General features: G+C 44.1%; 1 protein-coding gene across 2 annotated transcripts in view; it reads left to right on the plus strand.

The window, feature by feature from the left end:
* The first annotated feature begins 3,448 nt into the window (after positions 1–3,448).
* The window catches only part of P2RY8 (P2Y receptor family member 8), a 75,874-nt gene continuing 65,774 nt past the window's right edge, over positions 3,449–13,548 (plus strand). The window contains exon 1 of one of the 2 annotated variants that reach the window (XR_010154998.1): positions 3,449–4,168. The gene's annotated coding sequence lies outside the window, so the exon portion shown is untranslated. The remainder of the gene's footprint in view (positions 4,169–13,548) is intronic. The other variant, XM_054677318.2, reaches the window with a different exon arrangement.

Here is a 13,548-nt window from a genome sequence, read left to right on the forward strand (position 1 = left end):
TCTGCCTCCCGGGTTCAAGCAATTCTCCTGCCTCAGCGTTCCGAGTAGCTGAGACTACAGGCATATGCCACCACGCCTGGTTAATTTTTGTATTTTTAGTAGAGACTGCAACCTCCACTTCCCGGGTTCAAGCGATTCTCCTTAGCCTCTCGAGTAGCTGAGATTACAGGTGTCTGTGACCATACCCGGCTAATTTTTGTATTTTTAGTAGAGACACGATTTCACCATGTTGGCCAGGCTGGTCTTGAACTCCTGACCTCAGGTGATCCGCTCACCTCGGCCTCCCAAAGTCCTGGGATTATAGGCATGAGCCACCGTGCCCGGCCTTTACTTTATTTTAGATTCCGGGGGTACATGTGCAGGTTTGTTACAAGGGTATCTTGTGTGATGCTGAGATTTTGGGTATGAATGATCTCATGACCTAGCTACTGAGCTTAGCACCCAGTAGGTAGTTTTTCAGCCGTTCATCTGCCTCCCTCCCCACTCTAGGAGTCTGTAACGCCTCTTCTTCCCATCTTTTTTTTTTTTTTTGAGACACAGTTTTCACTCTTGTTGCCCAGGCTGGAGTGCAGTGGTGCGATCTTGGCTCACTGCAACCTCCACCTCCAGGGTTCAAGCGATTCTCCTGCCTCAGCCTCCCGAGTAGCTGGGATTACAGGCATGCGTCACCATGCTCGAGTAATTTTTGTACCTTTAGTAGAGACTGCAACCTCCTCTTCCCGGGTTCAAGCGATTCTCCTGCCTCAGCCTCCCGAGTAGCTGAGATTACAGGTGTCTGTGACCATGCCCAGCTAATTTTTGTGTTTTTAGTACAGACAGGGTTTCATCATGTTGGCCAGGCTGGTCTCAAACTCCTCACCTCAGGTGATCCACCCACCTCGGCCTCCCACAGTGCTGGGATTACAGGCATGAGCCACCACGCCTGGCCTGTTGTTCCCATCTTTATGTCCATGAGTACCCTGTGTTTACCTCCTGCTTATAAGTGAGAACATGCGGTATTTGGCTTTCGGTCTCTGTATTAACTTACTTTGGGGAATGGCCTCCGGCTGGATCCAAGTTGCTGCAAAGGACATGATTTCATTCTTTTTCACAGCTTTGTACTATTCCATGGTGTCTATGTACCCCATTTTATTATTTTTTTATTTTTATTTGTTTATTTATTTATTTTTTGAGACAGAGTTTCGCTCTTGTTGCCCAGGCTGGAGTGCAGCGGCACGATCTCGGCTCACTGCAACCTCCGCCTCCCGGGTTCAAGAGATCCTCCTGACTCAGTCTCCCAAATAGCTGGGATTACAGGTGTCTGCCACCACGCCAAGATTATTTTTTCTATTTTTAGTAGAGAGGGGGTTTCTCCATGTTGACCAGTCTGGTCTCGAACTCCTGACCTCAGGTGATCCACCTGCCTCGGCCTCCCAGACTGCTGGGATTACAGGCATGAGCCTCTGCACCCACTGGTCACGTACCCTATTTTCTTTATCCGATGCGTGGTGGATAAGCACCTGGGTTGACTCTGTGTCTTTGCTATCGTGAATAGTGCTGTGATGAACTGTGAGTGTGGGTGTCCTTTTACAGAACGATTTCCTTAATAAGGTGTTTTCAAACAGAAACACACATAATATAAAGCTACTTATTGATCTGTTGAAGAAAACACTGTGACCAGGGGCCTGAAGGATTTTTTTGATTTTTTTTTTTTTTTTTTTTTTGAGACAGGGTCTCTCTCTGTTGCCCAGGCTGGAGTGCAGTGGCATGATCTCGGCTCTCTGCAACCTCTGCCTCTCTGGTTCAAGTCATTCTCTTGCCTCAGCCTCCCCAGTAGCTGGAACTACAGGCCCCCACCATCACACCCAGCTAATTTTTGTATTTTTAGTAGAGACAGGGTTTCGCCATGTTGGCCAGGCTAGTCTCAAACTCCTGACCTCAAGTGATCCACCCACCTTGGCCTCCCAAAGTGCTGGGATTATAGGCGTGAGCCACCAGGCCTGGCCTTTTTTTTTTTTTTTTTTTTTTTTTTTGAGACAGTCTCACTTTGTCACCCAGGCTGGGGTACAATGGCCCAATCTGGGCTCACTGCCACCTCCACCTCCCAGGTTCACATGCTTCTCCTGCCTCAGCCTCCCCAGTAGCTGGGATTACAGGCGTCCACCACCACGCCTAGCTAATTTTTGTATTTTTAAGGGACAGGTTTCGCTACGTTGGCCAGGCTGGTCTCGAACTCCTGACCTCAAGCGATCTGGCCCACCTTGGCCCCTCAAAGTGCTGGGAATACAGGTGTGAGCCACCAGGCCTCGACTTTTTTTTTTTTTTTTTTTGAGACAGTCTCACTCTGTCACCCAGGCTGGAGTGCAGTGGCTCGATCTTGACTCACTGCAGCCTCCGCCTGCCGGGTTCAAGCGATTCTCCTGCCTCAGCCTCCCCAGTAGCTAGGATTACAGGCATCCACCACCACGCCCAGCTAATTTTTGTATTTTTAGTAGGGACGGGATTTCGCTATGTTGGCCAGCCTGGTCTCGAACTCCTGACCTCAAGTGATCCACCCGCCTTGGCCTCCCAAAGTGCTGGGATTATAGGCGTGAGCCAGCAGGCCTGGCCTTTTTGTTTGTTTGTTTGCTTGTTTGTTTTTTGGGACAGTCTCACTGTCACCCAGACTGGAGTGCAATGGCCTGATCTTCGCTCACTGCAACCTCCACCTCCCAGGTTCAAGCGACTCTCCTGCCTCAGCCTCCCCAGTAGCTGGGATTACAGGTGTCCACCACCACGCCCAGCTAATTTTTGTATTTTTAGTAGGGACGGGATTTCGCCATGTTGGCCAGGCTGGTCTCGAACTCCTGACGTCAAGTGATCCACCCGCCTTGGCCTCCCAAAGTGCTGGGATTATAGGCGTGAGCCAGCAGGCCTGGCCTTTTTGTTTGTTTGTTTGCTTGTTTGTTTTTTGGGACAGTCTCACTGTCACCCAGACTGGAGTGCAATGGCCTGATCTTCGCTCACTGCAACCTCCACCTCCCAGGTTCAAGCGACTCTCCTGCCTCAGCCTCCCCAGTAGCTGGGATTACAGGTGTCCACCACCACGCCCAGCTAATTTTTGTATTTTTAGTAGGGACGGGATTTCGCCATGTTGGCCAGGCTGGTCTCGAACTCCTGACCTGAAGTGATCCACCCGCCTCGGCCTCCCAAAGTGCTGGGACGACAGGCGTGAGCCACCACACCCAGCCTGGCTTGAGGGATTGATTCTACCATGTCTTTTCCCTGAGTAGTGGTTCAATATTCACTCATTCTTTCTCAGTGACAGATCCTTCCCTCTCAACCTCCTCCCACGAGTGACAAGAACCAACCGTTGCTCCTCACAAGCAAGGATACCAGAGCTCGGAAACCTGGTTCTCTTTCCTGAAACTGGCCGATCCCCCATGGGATGTTGAGGATATGAGCCTGCAGCGCCCGTGACCCACTGTGAGAGCCGGAATGATCAGTGCCCAAGGTCTGTTCGCTTGTCACAGTCTCTGGCTGTGTACCAAGAGATGTCGCAATGAGCACAGCTTTAGAGTCTAAAAGGAAACGTGTTCTGTTCTTTCTTTGTTTTGTTTTGTTTTAATTTCAGAAGAAACAGGAATCGGTTCTGGGGCATGCCACGGCTCTTCACTGCTGCTTACAAAATTCAGAAAAATCATTGTCCCTCTTTTCCTCACTCTCAGGGTTGTCTTAAGAGTAGGGTCCCCTGCGAGCCAGTGATAGGGAGGTGGGCGGTTAACGGTGCTGCCCAGAGACACAGCGACGTTACTCCAGTGGGCTCAGCCCTGCACATGAGCGTTCAGACAGTTACAGAGGAAATTTCACAACACACTTCCTTTCCACCTAAGCCTGAGTCGCAACCGTGGTTGTGCGCTGGGAGGTGGAGTTTGCAGAATTTGCATTCGGAGACAGTCGTGCCAGCCGGTGGGCCACCCAGCGAAGCGGCCGCCTTTGCAAGGTTGCTGGACAGATGGAACTGGAAGGGCAGCCGTCTGCCGCCCACGAACACTTTCTCAAGCACTTTGAGTGGCCACGGCTTGCAAGCTGGTGGCTGGCCCCCTGAGTCCCGGGCTCTGAGGCACGGCCGTCGACTTGAGCGTTGCATCCTGTTACCTGGAGACCCTCTGAGCTCTCACCTGCTACTTCTGCCGCTGCTTCTGCACAGGTGAGCCGCCGAGCTGGACTTTTATTCTTGTCCTGCACTGTCAAGGGAGAAGACAGGGTCGCTGGGAGGGTCCCTGTACGGTGAGAACACGGGGGAAGACGGTGCAAACTCCATGAGGCATGTTCCCCTCACGCTAGAGCAGACCAGGAGTGCAAATTTCCTGGGAGGAAGACTTTGCACAGCCGCTTCGTCACTGAACTTTGGGAGGCTGAGGCGGGCGGATCACGAGGTCAGGAGTTCGAGACCATCCTGGCTAACGTGGTGAAACCCCGTCTCTACTAAAAATACAAAAAATTAGCTGGGCTTGGTGGTGGGCGCCTGCAGTCCCAGCTACTTGGGAGGCTGAGGCAGGAGAATGGCATGATCCCGGGAGGTGAAGATTGCAGTGAGCGGAGATCACGCCACTGCACTCCAGCCTGGGCGACAGAGCGAGACTCTGTTTAGAAAAAAAAACAACAAAAAAAAAAACTCATTCCATGAAATGCGCCTCTCTTGAGGTTAACCTTAGAGAGGGTAAGCAGCTGCGGCTGCTGCACGTAACCCATTTACGCCCAAGGTTGCAGTTTTTTGAATGTTTGCAATGAGACCTTGGGGATGACCTTGAGCCGTGGGATATAAATAACTCCCAAATGCTTAGCGTTCCAATAATGGAAGAGTAGGCATAAATTAAATGGGTTTTAAAGCCCTGTGGGTGCCTGGATGAGCACGGTGGCCCCTCGTCACCCCCTCGGTGCCAGGGAGACCCCAGACCCGGGTCTCACGGCCACCTCAGACCTCATTTGTACAGGTCCGCTTAGAAACCCCAATTCCTTGGGTCTTGTCAGGTCTGTCCCCTAAAAAGCTGAGAAAAGGCAGAGGGAGCTGCTCTGGGAATTTCAGGCCACACACACGGGGCCTGCTGTGGCGCTTTAGGTCCCATTTCTATAAAGGGGAACCATGGTCACGTGGCTCTGTTCCCAAAAAGAAAAGGGTGTGTGTGTGTGTGTGTGTGTGTGTGTGTGTGTGTGTGTGTGGTTGTTTCTTCCCATGTTGTTATCTTTACGTAACGTGGATGAGAAGTCTGAAGCGCGAGAGCCCTAAGTGAAAACCGCTGAGGAGCTGAAGCCCGTGGGGAAGCAGGTGCACCTGACTGCGCCGTTCAATCCCTCCTTCCCGTTCCGTTCCTCCTTGCATAGCCCACTTGACTTTGGCAAGCAGCGCCAGATAGTAGCATATTTTGTGTTTACGGTGGTGACAGACGCCTGTAATCCCAGCACTTTGGGAGGCCGAGGTGGGTGGATCACTTGAGGTCAGGGGTTTGAGACCAGCCTGGCCAATATAGTGAAACCCCGTCTCTACTAAAAATACCAAAATTAGCCGAGTGTGGCGGCGGGCACCTGTCATCCCAGTTACTCGGCACGCTAAGGCAGCAGAATCACTTGAACACAGGAGGCGGAGGTTGCGGTGAGCCAAGATCGCGCCACTGCACTCCAGTTTGGGTGACAGAGTGAGACTCTGTCTCAAAAAAAAAAAAAAAAAAAAAAAAAAGGAATTATCCCACATTGGAAAAACAGTACTTTCATTTAGGCACTGCCAGACAGGTGCCAGCGTCCTACGTGCACCAGGATGCTGCCCCCTTTCCCAAATATTGGCGTCCCCCACCCCCCAGGGGGACAATTAGGTCAGAGGCTGAGAGAGGCGTGCATGGGACGTACGGGACAGTGGGTAACCCTGTGTTTGTAAAAGCACATGCTTTTCAGATGCCTTCTGCCAGGTCCCCGCCTGGCTGCACCATTCAGACTGACCAACCTTGGGGTGGGTGGGAGAGGTGAGGTCCCCTTGGAGAACCACAGAGACGCTCCCTCCCTCCAACCCTACCCACACTGCAGTTCTGAGTTTGTCACTTAAAGCTCCAGGGAAGAAGCGATGGCTTAGGATTAACAACAGCAGAGTAGCTGTTGCCAGTGGTGCATACGCACAGCCCTGGGCTTGGAGAGGCCCTTTCCCGGGCAGATGGCCCCCTCTCGTCTGAGTCTCTCTCCTGCAGCCCTCTCCTTCAGCCCTGCCTCTCCATCAGCACCTCCTCCTTGGCTGTGTCTGGGCATGGTCCCCAACCTCCCTCCCCCAGCCCCTCTTCTGTCCCTAGAGGCAGTGGGGTGGGCGGGGCAGGGTCCAGGGATTCCAGTGTCCACCTGGAACCCTGCTCTTCCTCTCTCGGGTTAGGAGATTCTGCACGGCCCCTGGGAGACACACAACACCCTGCCTACACCTGTTAAGGTACGGAGAGGGCGTGGGCGGGATGGGTGCCCCCAGGATCACCCCCAAGGACCAGACTGAGCTCAGGGGACTCCAGGGAGGGTTCTGCGGTTCACAACGTCGCTCCCTAGGGATGCAGTATCTGTGTTCATTTAGGATAAAGCAACAGATACACCTGTGTGTGTGTGTATATATATTACATATATAATTATATGAATAATTATATATAAATAATATATAATATATAAATAGTAAGTATATGAATATATAATATATGTAAATATATAATATATTATCTATAAATATATAATATATGTAAATATATTATCTATAAATATATAATATATGTAAATATATTATCTATAAATATATAATATATGTAAATATATTATCTATAAATATATAATATATGTAAATATATTATCTATAAATATATATATGTAAATATATTATCTATAAATATATATTATATGTAAATATATAATATATGTAAATATATTATATGTAAATATATAATATATGTAAATATATTATATGTAAATATATAATATATGTAAATATATTATATATAAATATATAATATATGTAAATATATTATATATAAATATATAATATATGTAAATATATTATATATAAATATATAATATATGTAAATATATTATATATAAATATATAATATATGTAAATATATTATATATAAATATATAATATATGTAAATATATTATATATAAATAATATACAAATATATATGTAAATAATAAATAGATAAGTATATAATATATGTAAATATGTAATATAAATAATATATAAATATATAGTATATTTAAGTTATAAATATATAACTATGTAATATGTAAATAATAAATAATATATGAATACATAATATATTTAAATAATACATATATAAGTATATAATATATAAATAATAAATAACATATAAATACATAATATATTTAAATAATAAATATAAGTATATAATATATAAATAATAAATAATATATGAATATATAATATATTTAAATAATGAATATATAAGTATATAATATATAAATAATAAATAATACATAAATATATAATATATTTAAATAATAAATATGTAAATAATAAATATGTAAATAATAATATATAAATATATAATATATTTAAATAATAAATATATAAGTATATAATATATAAATAATAAATAAAATATAAATATACAATACATTTAAATAATAAATATATAAGTATATAAGATATAAAGAATAAATAATATATAAATATACAATATATTTAAATAATAAATATATAAATATATAATATATAAATAATAAAAAATACATAAATATATGTTTAAATAATAAATATGTAAATATATAATATATGAATATATATATTATTTTTGGCAATCTCTTTTATTTGCCTCAAGAAAGCACACTCCTCAGAAGATTTTTTCAGAAGCTGATGTGTGTTTTTGTTGGTTTGTTTTACACTTTTTACTTCCATAGGTTTTGGGGAAACAGGTGCCATTTGGTTACACGAGTAAGTTCTTTAGTGGTGATGTGTGAGATTTCAGGGTATCCATCACCCAAGCAGTATACACTGAACCCAGTTTGTGGCCTTTTATCCCTCATCCTCTCCCCAGTCTTTGCCCTGGAGTTCCCAAAGTCCTTTGTGTCATTCCTTTTTTTTTCTTTTTTCTTTCTTTCTTTTTTTTTTTTTTGAGACGGAGTTTCACTCTGTTGCCCAGGCTGGAGAGCAGTGGCGCGATCTCGGCTCACTGCAAGCTCCTCCTCCCGGATTCAAGCGATTCTCCTGCCTCAGCCTCCTCCTGAGTAACTGGGATTACAAGCATGTGCCACCACACCCGGTTAATTTTTGTATTTTTAGTAGAGACGGGGTTTCACCATATTGGCCAGGCTGGTCTCAAACTCCTGACCTTGTGATCTGCCCACCTCGACCTCCCAAAGTGCTGGGATGACAGGTGTGAGCCACCGCGTCCGGCCATTGTGGCATTCTTATGCCTTTGCATCCTCATAGCTTAGCTCTCACTTATGAGTGAGAACATACGATGTTTGGTTTTCCATTCCTGAGTTACTTCACTTAGAATAATAGTCTCCAATCTCATCCAGGTCACTGCAAATGCTATTCTTTTTCATGACTGAGTAGTATTCCATCATAAGTATATGTATATATGTATATACATCATATACATATATACATATATGTGTATATATACACATCATATACATATATACATATATGTGTATATATACACATCATATACATATATACATATATGTGTATATATACACATCATATACATATGTGTATATATGTGTGTGTGTATATATGGCACACATACATATGACGTGTGTGTGTGTGTGTGTGTGTGTCAGTGCCGGCATTTATATATATAAATACACCACAGTTTCTTTATCCACCTGTTGATTGATGGGCATTTGGGTTGGTTCCACATTTTTGCAATTGCAAATTGTGCTGCTATAAACATGCCTGTGCAAGTATCTTTTTCGTATAATGAGTTACTTTCCTCTAAGTATCTTTTTCATATAATGAGTTACTTTCCTCTACCTAGATACCCAGCAGTGGGATTGCTGGATCAAATGGTAGTTCTACATTTAGCTCTTTAAGGACTCTCCACACTGTCTTCTATAGTGGCTGTACTAGTTTACGTTCCCACCAACAGTGCAGACATGTTCCCTGTTCGCTACATCCACACTAGCATTTGCTATTTCTTGATGTTTTGATTATGGCCATTCTTGCAGGAGTGAGGTGGTGTCGCATTCTGCTTTTGATTTGCATTTCCCTGATCATTCGTGATGTTGAGCGTGTTTTCATGCCGCTGAGCCGGGCTGGGACCTTGAGGGCTGCGTTGATGCTTTTGTGCAGATTGCCCTGCTCCAGGGGAAAGGTGCTGGTGCCCTGAGCAGAGGGACGTTGTGGAAGCAGGATGTGTGGTTTTCTAGCCAAGAAGGTCTTCATGGGAGGGAGGAGTCCCATGAGACTCTCCATGGCTGGGCAGGGAGTGGCACAGACAGAAGCAGGTAGCAGGTGCCAGGCTGTGTTCGTTTCGGATGATGAGTTGGTGGAATGGCAATGTGCTGTCCAGGCTCCTCAGGAGTTCATGAGCTGGGGGTGGGCTGAGCATGCTAACTCCTCGGGCTGGGCACAGTCAGGCTGGGAGGGGACCTGGACATTGTTTACGGGGGGACTCTGTAAGCGGGGGGACTCTGTAAGCAGGGGGACCCCTGATGGAGAGGGCATGCAGGAAGTAGGGCAAGGACAGATCTTGGGATAGAACCAATCATGAGACACAAAAGGCACAGGCTGTCTGCTGGAGCACTAGTGACATTTGGGGCGGGGGAATTCTCTGTGGTGGGGCCATCCTGGGGATGGTAGGGTGTAGAGCAGCGTCCCTGGGCTCCAGCCACAAGGTGCCAGGAGCACCCACAGTTGTGACAGTCAGAAATGTCTCCAGATATTACTCAATATCTCCAGGTAGCAAAATCACTTGCTCATCTATCAGTGTCTTAAAGATAGATGGGTGACAAATTAGACAGATAGATAGACAGACAGACAGACAGATAGACAGACAGACAGATAGATAGACAGACAGATAGATAGAATCGATAAATAGATACATAGAGTAGATAGATACATATATACATACATACATAAATTAGATAGGTAGATACATACATACATACATGGATAAATAGATTAGATAGATACATAGATACATGCATAGATTAGATAGATGATAGATTAAAGAGATATATAGATAGATGAAAGATAGATAGAATAGACACATGCATACATAGATATAGATAGATAATGGTGATGATAGATAGATAGATAATAGAGATAGATAGAAAAGATACATACATAAATTAGATAAATAGATATATACAGACATAGATTAGATAGATATATACATACATGGATAAATAGATTAGATAGATAGATAGATGCATAGATTAAATAGATGATAGATTAGAGAGATACATAGATAGATGAGAGATAGATAGGATAGATAGATACACACATACATATAGATAGATAATGGTGATGATAGAGAGATAGATAGATCAATCAGATAGATACATTGATAGAATAGATACATACATACGTACGTACATAAATTAGATACATATATACATACATACATACATACATAGATTAGATAGGTAGATACATACATATATACATGGATAAATAGATTAGATAGATAGATACATAGATACATACATAGATGCATTAATAGATTAGAGAGATAGATGATAGATTAGAGAGATACCTAGATAGATGAGCAATAGATAAGATAGATAGATAGATATGTACATACATATAGATGACAGATAGATAGATAGATAGATAGATAGATAGATAGATAATGGTGATGATAGATAGGTAATAGAGATAGACAGATACATACATAGATACATGGATACATAGATAGATAGATAGATAGATAGATAGATCCATACATACATACATACATACACACATAGATGCATAGATACATAGATACATGGATACATAGATGGATGACAGAGAGAGAGAGAGAGGAGAGATTCTCTATACTAAAAGCAGGATCTTTCCACATCAACACTATAGACATTTGGGGCCGGGTGATTCTCTGTGGTGGGGCCATCCTGTGCAGTGTAAGGTATTGAGAAGCATCCCCGGGATCCACCCACCAGATGCCAGGAGCACCCCCACAGTTGCGACAACCAGAACTGTCCTCAGACATTACCCAGTGTCCCGTGATGAGAAAAATCACCCCTAGTTGAAACCACCGTCAAATGGTAGGCAGATTAATGATAGAGATGAGAGATAAATGCTAGAAAGGTATAGATAGATGACAGACAGAGAAGATTAATAAATAAATAGATACAGGTGCCAGATAGAGAGCTAGATATGATAGATAGATAAATTGATAAATGATAGATATGATAGATAGATATAGATGGATAGATAGTCACTAACAGAGACTCTCATTCTCAGGCAGGGTGTCAGCCTCAGCACTGCTGCCATGTAGGGCTGGAGGATTCTCTATGTTGAGCCTATCCTGTGCACTGCAGGGCACTGAGCATCTTCCCAGGCTCCACCCACCACACCCCAGGAGTACCCCCTCCACTTGTGACACCCCAAACTGCCCAAGATATAGACAAGCATCCCCACTGGAACAGAATCTCCTGCAATTCTGAACCACAGGGTGAGAGGTAGGCAAGATAAGACAAGATGATCCTTCCAGAGACCTGGAAGGAGAAGCAAGATCATGTCCCATCCCCCAGGTTTCAGGGAGAGAATGGGCTGGGTCAAGGGACTCTGGATCACTTCCTTCCATTTCTCCATCTCCCAATGTGCTGTATGCATGCTCTTGTTACTATAATAAAGTAAGTAGAATTGAAGAGACTCTGCCGTTACAAGCCACACATGTGTAGATTAAGCAGATATTCCCTGCGCAGGTCAGGTCTCAGGGGAAATGGAGGATTTATTCTCCACCTTTCCAAGACCAAGGGCCCCGCTGTGTGTACATGTTATTCTCATCAAACATGCTTACCTGCCCGAGGACTAAATGCTGGCTTCCACATGTGACATTTTTACTTGCAAAACTGGATCAATGGGGAGCGTCATTTATACTGTCCCATGCAACAAAGGGAACTGAAAAAGTGCAGGAATGAGGAGACTCAAATCCACACGCATTCAGAGACTCAAATCCACACTCAAAGAGACTCAAATCCAACTCATTCAAAGAGACTCAAGTCCACACTCATTCAAAGAGACTCAAATCCACACTCATTCAAAGAGACTCAAACCCACACGCATTCAAAGAGACTCAAATCCATACTCAAACAGATTCAAGTCCACTCATTCAGAGACTCAAACCTACACGAATTCAAAGAGACTCAAATCCACACTCATTCAAAGAGACTCGAGTCCACAATCATTCAAAGAGGCTCAAACCCATACGCATTCAAAGAGACTCAAATCCACACTCATTCAAAGAAACTCAAATCCACACTCATTCAAAGAGACTCAAATCCACACTCAATCCAAAGACCAGAGCCAGCCTCTTGGAAGCGCTTGCTCCTCTGGGCTTCCCTGGGACGTTTAAAGTGGTTTTGAAGATGTCGTGTGAGGATGAATGCAAGACTTTGAGTTCACACGGTGCTGACTGGCAGCGCCTGCTGCTCAGAGCTGTGATGGCCTCCTCAAGGGGCAGTTGTGCAGCAGTAGCTCTGATGGAATCTCCAGGAACGCACTCTCCAGCAAGGAGCCCTGTTATATGCATACCTGCATGAGCCTGTCAGCCAGTGGTTGAAATGGGCATGTTGCAGACAGCCTCTCTGTGAGATACAAGAGATGAAACCTGAGGCTCAGTGAAGCTGGAGGCTTCCCAGGCACTAGCTGCTCAGTGAAGGCGCTGTTGTCCATCTACAGTGTCCATATGTCCATCACAAGCTCTTGGCATGAACACAGGAAACTTCTAGGATACTCAGGCTCTTACCCTGGGGTTGGAGGCATTCTGTCTCCAGGTATTTATTTATCACTCATCTGTTCTGGGGGTGGAGGAGAATGAGACTACTCCTGCACTCAGGACAGGGACAGACCAGCAGGTGGCCACACGTGGAATAGAAACAGGAGATACCCCTTCAATCTCAGCCACAGGGAATGAATGAGCAGGGTCCCTGTAGGGGCTGTGACTTTGTAGATGAGAGACCAGAATAGATTACCATGGCCTCAGTACTGTTTGTTGGATGGTTGAATGGATAGTTGCATAAATAGATGGGTGAATGAATAAATGAATGAATGAGTGAATGAGTGGATTAGTACATTAGTGAGTGGATGGATGGATATGTAGAGAGGTGAATGAAGAGTGGAAGAATGGATGAATGGATGGATGGATGGATGGATGAATGGATAGATGAGTAAATGGATAAGGAATGAATGAGTGGATGAATGAATGAATGAAGGGATGATTGGATGGATGAATGAATGAGTAGATGAATGAATAAATGGATGGATGGATGAACAGATGGATAGATAGGTGGATGAATAAGGAATAAATGATTGAATGAATAGATACATGAATGGGTGAATGATAGTGGGTGTATTGATAAATGGGTGGATGACTGAA

This window comes from Pan troglodytes, chromosome Y (assembly GCF_028858775.2).
Source record: "Pan troglodytes isolate AG18354 chromosome Y, NHGRI_mPanTro3-v2.0_pri, whole genome shotgun sequence".
NCBI classification, from domain to species: domain Eukaryota; kingdom Metazoa; phylum Chordata; class Mammalia; order Primates; family Hominidae; genus Pan; species Pan troglodytes.